Source organism: Lagenorhynchus albirostris, chromosome 2 (genome assembly GCF_949774975.1).
Source record: "Lagenorhynchus albirostris chromosome 2, mLagAlb1.1, whole genome shotgun sequence".
Classification (NCBI taxonomy): domain Eukaryota; kingdom Metazoa; phylum Chordata; class Mammalia; order Artiodactyla; family Delphinidae; genus Lagenorhynchus; species Lagenorhynchus albirostris.
In genome coordinates this window covers 167,928,769-167,940,066 of record NC_083096.1, presented here as the reverse complement: position 1 = coordinate 167,940,066, position 11,298 = coordinate 167,928,769, and the positions used below count along the sequence as shown (strand labels likewise).

Sequence of the window (11,298 nt, the reverse complement as noted above, 5' to 3'; positions counted from 1 at the left end):
ACCAGGGGCTCCTCCTGACTCAGGAGGTAGACATGACCCCCTTGGAGCTGGGGGAGAGACCAGAGCAGCCTCCCCAGGCGCGAGGTGTTGGGGAGGCCCCCTTCCCCTTCCTTCCCGGCCAACTGTTTTCCTCTCCTGTCTCAACCTCTGCTGGCCCAGTCCCAGGGAAGGTGAGCTAGGGGCAGGGGCCCTGAGCACACCTGTCCTTCTCTCTCCCAGCCGCTCCCAGCATGGGCAAGAGATCAACATCGTGGTCATCGGCCGCGTGGACTCGGGCAAGTCCACCACAAATGAGCGTCTTATACAAATGCGGGGGTGTCAACAAGAGGACCATCGAAAGGTTTGAGAAGGAGGCCTCCGAGCTGAGGCTGCTGTGCCTGAGTGCCCCCCACCCCCTTTCCAGCCTTGGTTTCCCTGGGAGGGAGCCCTTATGCTGGGGGAGGGCACAGCCCGCTCCCGCTGAGCACCTGCTGGGCTGGTAGGTGCTTTTCTTAATCATTCCAGGCAGGTGCTGTGGCTGCCATTTTCCAGGTGAGGAAATGAGGCTCGGGAGGGTTAAACAGCTCGCCTGAAGGTGGCGCCAAGGTTTAAATTCAAGTGTGCCACACTGTATCTCAGGAGGTAAAGCTGCATTCCCATTTAAAAGGGAAAAAGGGCTTCCCTGGTGGCGCAGTGGTTGAAAGTCCGCCTGCTGATGCAGGGGACAGGGGTTCGTGCCCCGGTCCGGGAAGATCGCACATGCCGCGGACCAGCTGGGCCCGTGAGCCATAGCCACTGAGCCTGCGCGTCCGGAGCCTGTGCTCCGCAACGTGAGAGGCCACAACAGTGAGAGGCCCGTGTACCGCAAAAACAAAAACAAAAAACTGAGTTTTTAAAATATTTAATTCATTTAAAAATAACAGTATGGGGACTCCCCTCGTGGTGCAATGGTTAGGAATCCACCTGCCAGTGCAGGGGACATGGGTTCGAGCCCTGGTCTGGGAAGATCCCACATGCCGCGGAGCAACGAAGCCCGTGTGCCACAACTACTGAGCCTGAGAGCCACAACTACTGAGCCTGCGCCACAACTACTGAAGCCCGCGCGCCTAGAGCCCGTGCTCCGCAACAGGAGAAGCCACCGCAATGAGAAGCCCACAAACCGCAACAAAGAGTAGCCCCCGCTCGCTGCAACTAGAGAAAGCCCGCGCGCAGCAACGAAGACCCAACGCAGCCAAAAATAATAAATAAATAAATCTATTTAAAAAAATAACAGTGATAAACCCCTTACATATTAAATAAATATCATAGTTTTGTGTTTGAAAAGTAACTATTTTTCAAAACAAAAAAATCCTAGAGCGGTGACATTGTTTTACATTTTTTGCAGGTATCATTAATGTCTGGCTTAATGGCAGACAGCTGGATTCTCTTATCAGCTTCTGCATTAAATCTGTTGCAATTTCATGTCATGTAGCCTCTAAAAAACACAGCTAGAGGACCTGGAACCACTCTTTGAGAACTGCTTATCTAATATATATTCTAAACTGTGGGAGACTTTATACAAGTTCCTAAGTCAGGACACCTGGGTTCTAGTCCTATCTCCTAATAAACTAATTCATTTTCTTGAAGAATCCACCTGGTCTCTGGATTCTCCTGATCTCCACTCTGCCTTCAGGGCCTAGCACAGCACTTAGAACTGAAATGAACAAATGTTCAGGGTCTCCCAGCTGGCAAGAGGCAGAGTACACCCTAGACTAACATGGTAACCTGTATATGCTACAGAATTTTTAGTAGCCTCATTTTCACCAGTGCTGAAAGAAATTCAACTTACCCAGGATCCCAGGGGTAATTCTCAGTCACAGCTACCATTTAACACAGGGTAATGGTTAAGAGCATGAACTTTAGCGTCAGATGCCTTGGGTTCAAATCCTGCCTCTGCTGCTTATTACCTGTGTGACCCTGAGCTAGTCAGTTCATTTCTCTATTATGTCATCTGTAGAATGGAGGTAATAAAACTTCACTGAATCGCTGTGAGAATTCAATGAGATAATCCATGTTAAGTACTAAAAACAGCACCAGGTACATGGTCAGCATTACATACATGTTTCCTGCTGTTAATTCAAGGCTCACTGTGGCCCTGGGTCATTCTGACTCTAAAACTTGCTCTGAAAGAAAAACTTAATTGTACAAGTAATACATTCTATTATTTTAAAAATTCAAAGGCATCTCCATACACTGCCCTGTTACTGTCTCCTCTGACTCTCAGCTTACTTGGGAACTTTCTTCTTGGTCGGTAGGCAGATTTGGAAGGCAGAGTGACCCTGGGGTTTTCCCTCCCACTCCTGGCCCAGATGGGCAAAGGCTCCTTCAAGTACACCTGGGTGCTGGACAAGGCGGAGCGGGGGCATGGCACACCACTGACATCTCCCTGTGGAAGTTCGAGACCAAGACACACTACATCACCAACATCAATGTCCCGGGTCACAGGGACTTCATCAAGAACATGATCATGGGCACCTCGCAGGTACCACCAGGGGGGGCTGTCTGCTCTGCCATGGGTGCCCTGCTATGGGGATGGGCAGTGGTTGTTCTAGGACAGGTCTGAGTTGGACCTTCCTCTCTGTCCCTCAGGCCAGGCAGACTGCACTGTGCTGAACGTGGCAAGTGGTGTAGGCGAGTCTGAGTCTGGCCTTGTCAAGAATAGGCAGACCCGTGATTATGCACAGCTGGCCTATACACTGGGCGTGAAGCAGCTCATGGTGGCGGTCAACAAGATGGACATCACAGAGCCTCCTCACTGTAGGACGCACTTTGAGGAAATCAGCAAGGAGGTGAAGGCCTCTCTCAAGAAGATCGGTTGCAACACTAAGGCTGTTGTCTTTGTGCCCATCTGAGGCGGGCTTGGGGACAACATGACAGAACCCAGCACAAAGGTGAGGGCGGATGGGGACAGGGCCAATTACATGAGACTTTCCAACTCAAATCTTTGGGCTTTTCCTCGAATATAATACCTAGGATTTAGAGTGTGCTTCTAGGCCAGTCACTGTGAGTGATCTCCATCGCCATGGGATACATGATTTGATTCCCATTTTACAGAGGAACAAACAGAGGTAACTCAAGACTACGTGACTAGTAAGCATAGAGCTTCACTGTCCAATATGGTAGCCACTGATTATATGTGGCTATTTAAATGATTAAATCAAATAAACGCACTTCCTTAGTTGCATTAGCTACACTTCAAGTGCCCAACAACCATATGTGGTTACCATATTGGACAGTGAAGTTATGAAATATTTGTCACTGCAGAAAGTTCTATTGGGTAGTGTTAGCAGAGTCTAGAATTCTAGCCCATGCTCGCTGCGTCTAAGCTATCCTACCTCTCAGGATGGGTTAAGCAGTTATGGGGGCAATATAAATGTCTAAGATATAGTCACTGTGCCCGTGGATCCCAGAATCTGGTAGGGTTTAACATTCCTAGATGAGTGTCACCCTACTAAGGAAGTCTAGCTCTAGCATCAGACCTGGGTTCAAGCTCCATTTCCATCCCTTGCCCGCAGTAAAGGGACGAGGGAGGTATTAATGCTCTGGAACTTAGGACTCACTTCATGGGGTTGTGGGAATTACCTGGGAGACTCCACATGGGCAACTGTTCACACAAACAGTTGGCGCTCAAGCGCTAACTGCTACTACTTACTGCATTTGCCTAAAGCCTACCTTTTCTATAACTGACTTGAGGATTCTTAAGCTTTTGCTCCCCGCGTACATAGCTATCTTTTTCTGACTATAAAAGTAATGTCTAACATTTTACAAGGAGCATTTCATGCAGATATGAAGCATAAACTGCAATCCCATGGCTTAACAGATAACTTAGTTTTCATGTAGTTCTTTCTCGACGTTCACAGCTGGACTCAAACTAAACATAATATTCTATAACACTTCTAATTTTTAAAATTTCCTTGCCATTTAAACATGTTCAGGGGGCTTCCCTGGCGGCGCAGTGGTTGAGAGTTCGCCTGCCAATGCAGGGGACATGGGTTCGTGCCCCAGTCCAGGAAGATCCCACATGCCGCGGAGCGGCTGGACCCGTGAGCCATGGCCGCTGAGCCTGAGCGTCCGGAGCCTGTGCTCTGCAACGGGAGAGGCCCCGACAGTGAGAGGCCCACGTACCACGAGAAAACAAAAACAAAAACAAAAAAACATGTTCAGGGGCTTCCCTGGTGGTCCAGTGGTTAAGACTCCATGCTCCCAATGAGGGGGCCCAGGTTTGATCCCTGGTCAGGGAACTAGATCCCACATGCTGCAGCTAAGAGCCCCCTTTCTCAACTAAAAGATTCTGTATGACAGCTAAAGATCCCACATGCCGCAACTAAAAAAGAACCTGCATGCCATAACTAAAGATGCCGCATGTCACAGTGAAGATCCCGCGTGTTGCAACTAAGACCCGGCACAACTAAATAAATAAATATTTTAAACATGTTCAATAGTTAATGGGTGTGTTTCGTATTGAATCTCAAAATACAGTATTTTGTTTAGCCATATCCATTATTAAATGAAAATGGTGATTAATGATAGAAGAAATTACTATGTGACAGATACCAGACTAAGCACTTTACACATACAGAACCCCATGAAGAAGGCATTTTATTCCCATGTGAAACAAGAAAACTGGAACACAGTTAAGGAATAGCCCAAAGGCACAAGCTTCTAAGAATACTGTTTCTAATTTTATTTAAAATTGCCATAAGCATTTTGGTAAATAAATCTTTGCATGTGTCCTCAATAACTTAATTAGTAAAATCTCTAACGAAACAAAGGGTAGGCATTATTTTGGAGTCTTCTGACATATCTTGCCCAATTGCCCTTGAGAAAGATTAGAACTGCCATTGGCAATGTGTTCCTTTGGACCGTATTTGAACTTCTGCACACAGGGCACTGTGCTTGGTGCTAAGGGTACCACAGTGAATAAGCAGCAGCTCTGCTCACAGCACTCACAGTCGTGTGTGTGTGTTTGTGTGTGTGTGTGTGTTGGGAGTGGGGAATAATATCGTGTATGATGACAAGTGCTGAGAAAAATCTAAAAGGTAAAGGGACAAGGTAAGAGTGCGTTAGTGGTAAAGGGGGACTCATCTAAAATGACAAATCTGAAGCTTTTGATGTCTGTTTCCCCACACCGACTTTTTTGTTTGTTTTTTTGATTTTTGTTTTTGGCTGCGTTGGGTCTTAGTTGCTGCACGCGGGCTTTTCTCTAGTTGTGGAGAGTGGGGGCTACTCTTCATTGTGGTGCACGAGCTTCTCACTGCGGTGGCTTCTCTTGTTGCAGAGCACGGGCTCTAGGCGCACGGACTTCAGTAGTTGCAGCACGCGGGCTCAGTAGTTGCAGCACGCGGGCTCTAGGCATGCGAGCTTCAGTAGTTGTGGCACGTGGGCTCAGTAGTTGTGGCTTGCAGGCTCCAGAGCGCAGGCTCAGCAGTTGTGTCGCACGGGCTTAGTTGCTCCGCAGCACATGGGATCTTCCCGGACCAGGGATAAACCCGTGTCCGCTGTATTGGCAGGCGGATTCTTAACCACTGTGCCACCAAAGAAGTCCCACCCACACCCTGAGTTTTGTTACACATTTCAGCCAGTAAGATAAGGGAGTTTCATGCTGATGTCCTTTTGAGCATTTATTAGGCATCTACCATGTTCTAGATGCTAAAAGAACAAAGCATGCAGCCAGTGGACTAGATGGTAGACTTGGAGTTTAGACTCAGCTCTCAAATACCTGTGACATTGAACTCCTCGGTTTCCCCAGCTTTAAGATGGAGCTGATGCCAACCTCAAAGGCTGTGCAGGTCTGTGAGTTGGCACAGAGCTAAGTGAGTTGCCAAGTTCATCAAATTAATTGAAGAGCTCATCCTCATTGAGGAGGCTGCTGTTTGATAAGGAGGCGGCCTCATTATCAACTCCCGGTTTAGCCATCTGCCAGTCATTGGTCCTTTGGCAACCTACTTCTGACCCTCAATTACCCCCTCTGGAAAAAGAAGGGAAACTTTTATTTTTTTTACAAGTTTGAATTATTTATACAAAATTGCTTATTAAATTTTCTCAAAGCCTCCTACCTCTCCCCTCTCCCCCATCCTCTATAAGAGCTGAGTGTTAATAGAAATGGTAGCCTTCTTCCTTGGGCCACTAATTTTTGAGTCCATGAGGCGAGATGTGTTCTGTGTGGCTTCTGTACTGCATAGCTTTGCTTCTCTTCCATGGAAGAAGGCTTCCTTGACTGGAGCCTCCTTCCCCATCCACCGAAACCTTCCCTGATGCCCCTTCCCCACCCTTTCACCCATGGCACTTGTTGCCTCTTCCCCTTCTGAGAGTCTCACTAAGAACTGAGAGTTCACAGAGCTTGCTGTGAGTGCCCTCAGGGCCAGGGCACCTACCCTCTCCACAGTGCTGTGGTAGGGGCCGGTGTTCCCTTTGATACAGGTGGGATACTGAAGTTTCGAAGCCTAGACGTTTGCTCAAGGACCTACGGCTGAAAGGAGGCACTTCATCAGGATCCCAATTGTCTGCCTGACCTATAAGGTCCAAGTGCTGACCAGCTCTTGGTCAGCCCACCTGGCCCTTAATATCAACCACCTTGATTCTTTCTGTATGTCCTCTGTCCTGGATTTCCAGTTAACTGATATATCTTTGAAGGCAAAGATGATGTCTCTGATGAGCTTTGGGTAGGGTTTTTAGAGGAGTAAAGACAATGTCTGCTTAAAAGGCCTGCATACAATGCACTGTCATACTGAAAGTCCTCTTCCCAGAAGGTCTTTTACTCAATAATGTGCCCTTGCTTATAAGTCTGCTTCCTTGGGGAGCATCTTAGTCTTTAGAAGGTATGAGCGTTAGAGTATCTGAGTCTTGTTTTCCTTCTTATTACTAATGTTTACTTAACTTTGCTGAACATTAACAAGTCCTTCCTCTTCTCTGGACCTCAGTTTCCCCATCTGTATAATGAGCAGATGGAATGGGATGTAAGGGCTATTCAGATTCTAGGAATCTCTGCTTCCTAAAACGTATGGGCTCAACTCAGGGGCAATGCCTGCGAGATGTGGAGTAATTGCCACCGTTTAGGGGGCACATAGTACTTATCAGGTATTGTGCTTGGTGGACTGAGTGTGGTCTTTTGTGTCTTTACACTGTTCTGCCAGTAGGCAGTGATATTGCCGTTTCACAGATGAGGAAGTCCAGGCTCAGAATGCTTAAAGAAATTCCTTGAGGTCCCATGTTAAGTGCGGGCTGGTACCTGGGACAGGCTTTCCCAGGGCTGAGTAAGGTGGACATGTGGTTGCTTTTCCAGATGCCCTGGTTCCGAAGCTAGAAAATTATCAGGAAGGAGGGGAACGTGGTAGGCACGAAGCTACTAGAAGCGCTGGACTCCATCATGCCGCCTGCCTGCCCTGCAGACAAGCCCCTGCGGCTGTCCCTGCAGGATGACTGGGGGTGAGCACATGCTGGGTGGGGGTACTTGAGGTTGAGGGCCCACTAGGGTCTGGTTTCTCTGTCCCTTCAGGTATTGGCACCATGCCCGTGGGCCAAGTAGAAACTGGCATCTTCGCCCCCTGCAACATCACCACCAAGGTCAAGTCCGTGGAGATGCACCGCAAGGCCCTGGCTGAGCCCCTGCCTGGTGACAACATGGGCTTCAATGTGAAGAACGTGTCCTTAAAGGACATCAGGCAGGGCAACGTGGCAGGGGACAGCAAGAATGACCCACCCTTAGAGATGGGAGCTTCCTCTCCCAGGTGAGAAAGCCCACTTACGGGTGTCCTCCTGATGTGGCCATACTGTCCTGAGAGCAGGATGGGTCACTGGGTCATTCAGGAAGTGGTCACTGAGCACAGGCTCCATGCTGGGCTCTTGTCAGCAGTGTAGGTACAGTCAGTCTGGGTTAGTACCCTGACTCTGCAGTGTATTTGCTGTTTGCCCTTGAACGAGATGATGCATTTTGGTGACCTGGTTCATTTCCAAAGTACGCTCCTGATGCCTTAAAGCAGGAGTTCTCAAACCCAATGCATTAGAAATCACTGGGGAAGTGGTTCAAAACTTCAGATTCCTAGGGCTTCCCTGGTGGCGCAGTGGTTGAGAGTCTGCCTGCCGATGTAGGGGACACAGGTTCGTGCCCCGGTCCGGGAAGATCCCACATGCCACGGAGGGGCTGGGCCCGTGAGCCATGGCCGCTGAACCTGCGCATCCGGAGCCTGTGCTCCGCAACGGGAGAAGCCACAGCAGTGAGAGGCCCGCATACCGCAAAAAAAAAAAAATTCAGATTCCTAGAACTCTCCCTAGTGGTTCTGATTCAGTAGGTTTGTGTGGAACCTGGGAAGCTGTATGCTTGGACCTCTCAAGTGTTTCCTTGACCCAGAGTCAGAATATGAAGCCCTTTCTTTTTTCTTTTTTTTTTTCAATTTGGCCACGCTATGTGCCATGTGGGATCTTAGCTCCCTTTACAAACCCGCACCCCCTGCAGTGGAGGCGCGAGTCTTAACCGCTGGACCGCCAGGGAAGCCCCGTGAAACCCTTTCTTAATGCAATGTCTAGCACATTCTTCTTCTTTTTTAAAATAATTAATTAATTAATTTAGTTTTGGCTGCGTCGGGTCTTTGTTCCTGCCCACAGGCTTTCTCTAGTTGCGGCGAGCGGTTACTCTTCATTGCCGTGCACGGGCTTCTCATTGCGGTGGCTCCTCTCGTTGCAGAGCACGGGCTCTAGGCGCTTGGGTTCAGTAGTTGTGGCATGTGGGCTTAGCTGCTCTGAGGCATGTGGGATCTTCCCAGACCGTGGATCGAACCTGTGTCCCCTGCATCGGCAGGCGGATTCTTAACCACTGCGCCCCCAGGGAAGTCCCTGGCACATTCTTCTTTGTGCATGTGGAGGCTAGGACTACCTTGCAGTGATCTTGGGATTATTAAATGTGGTGATGTATAAAACAGCTGACCTGGGGCCACCTAACAAGTTAAGTAGCTATTATTATAATCCATTTTTCTAAAAGGTGGGGGGAAGTGGTACACATAATCATATCTATCACTCATAGACATCATTTATACCCAGCTCTGCCACTTCCTCGCTATGAAATTTTGGGTTACACAGGCTCCCTGCTGTGAAAATTAAAGTGAAATGAATGACATTTGCTTTGCATGGAACTTGGCATACCCTATAAACATTCAAATATTCACTATAATTTAAAATGTGTCCAAGGCAGCTGACCCCTTAGCTGGTTAGAGCCATTTCCTTTGAAGGATGCTTGGCTAATACCCTCCCCATACCCCATACCCCCCACTTCCCCCCAGTTCCAGGTGATCATCCTCAACCATCCCGGCAGCATTGCAGCTGGCTACTCACCAGCTCTGGACTGCCACAGCGCCCATCACCTGCAAGTTTGCAGAGCTGAGAGAGAAGCTTGACCGGCACTCAGGCAAGAAGCTGGAAGACAGCCCTAAAGCCCTGAAGTCCGGGGAGGCAGGCATCACCCAGATGATGCTGAGCAGTCCCATGTGCATGGAAAGCTTCCCTGAGTACCCACCCCTTGGTAAGGCCCAACAGCAACTGGCTACCGGGGCTGCTACCTCCTGCTCCCAGCTCCAGGGAGCCAGTTGCACACCTGAGCTAGGAAGCAGAACCTGGTCAGAGGATCTGAGTACCAGGTTAGAAGGGCCCAGAAAGGGAAAGCAGCTTGCCTAGTGTCAACGGGAAGGCAGGGGCCACTTTAGAGCCTTGCTAACTCAAAGTGTGGTCCGTGCACCAGCAGCATGGGAATCCCCTGGGAGTTGGTTAGAAATGCAGAATCTCAGGCTCCATCCAGACCTGCTGAATTCAAATCTTCATTTTAACAAGATCTCCAGGTAACTGAGGTGCACATCAAAGTCTGAGAAGCACTGACCTAGAGAAGGTGAACAGTAAAGAGATGAGTAGGGACTTTTTTTCCTTCCACTACTCTCTGGTGCAGTGGTTTTCAAACCTAGTGGATTACCAGAACTACTGATGGAGCCTATTAAACCCAAAGGCTCAGATTCTGCAGTCTCTTAGACTCCCCAGTTATCTTAGGCATGACTGCGCTTGAAGCACAAGAACTTTCTGAACTCAGTACACAGGGAATGGCACTTCCTACTCTGTGCTAGGCTCTGTGCTAAACGTTAGGCTGTCAGGGTCACCAAAGCCGTGGAGAAAAAAGCGGCTACGTGAGGCACAGTCACCAAGGCGACCATAAAAGCCACCAAAAAGTGAGTGGTGATGGCTACTCAGGCCCCTCCAGGCCAGGGGCAGCCCAGGCAGAGCCACACCCTGGGAAAGAGTGGCTCAAGGAGAAGACTTGGACGTGCTCTTCTCTTGCCTGGGCTGTCCTAAACCTGCCCCTGCTAACTGGGTTTCCTTCTTGCTGATGAGTTTCAGGCATGGGGATAAAGCACAACAAGTCATTTTGCCTCTGCTTCTACTGACCTGGATGTGTCAAGCAAGGAGGAAGCAGAGGGGTGCTGGGTCTCATTCTGCCCCTCTGACTTCCTCCTGGGGGCCTGACTGGTGCAAGAACCAGAGAGCTGGGGTCACAGGGAGGAAAAGGTGTAAAGGGGGAAGCCAGGGACAGCTTCTGGCCCTGGCTTAGATCATCAGTTCCTAGAACAGGACTGGACTCTGGTGTTAGACCCCCTGACTTAAATAGTGTCTATAAACGTTACTGAACCTCTGTGTGCCCATCTATAAAATGGGAAAACAATAGTATTTGCCTCCACAGGGATGTTGAAGTTTGAGTGAGTTGGTGCCTACTGGGCACAGCATATCAGTATCAATTAGCTATTCCTCATTACCACCTGTGGGTACTGCTGTCAAGGGACTCGGCTGGAGAAAAATTGTAGTGGGAGGGAATGAGATGGGAGTTCTTGAGGATAAGCTTTTATGTATCTTCCTAGGTACATGTTTCCCTGAAATTACTTTCTCTACTTTGATGATTTCAGAGTTACAGAGAAGTTTCAAGAAGTCCCACATATCCTTCATCCAGATTCTCCAAATCTTAAATTTACCACATTTGCTTTATCCTTTTCCCTCTAAATATACATTTTTTTCTGAACCATTTGATAATAAACTGCAGATATGCTGCCCCTTTCCTCCAAATACCGAATGTGTGTTTCTTTTTTCTTTTTTTAATAGCAAGTAGTTTGAAAGTTTACTGAGGTTTTTTAAAATTATTATTATTTATTTGGTTGCACCAGGTCTTAGTCGTGCCTCGCCAGCTCCTTAGTTGAGGCAGGCAGGCTCCTTAGTTGTGGCATGCGAACTCTTAGGTGCGGCATGCTTGTGGGATCT

General features: G+C 48.6%; 1 pseudogene; it reads left to right on the top strand.

The window, feature by feature from the left end:
* The first annotated feature begins 247 nt into the window (after positions 1-247).
* Positions 248-10,224, top strand: LOC132515592 (elongation factor 1-alpha, somatic form-like; annotated as a pseudogene).
* The last annotated feature ends 1,074 nt before the right edge of the window (positions 10,225-11,298 follow it).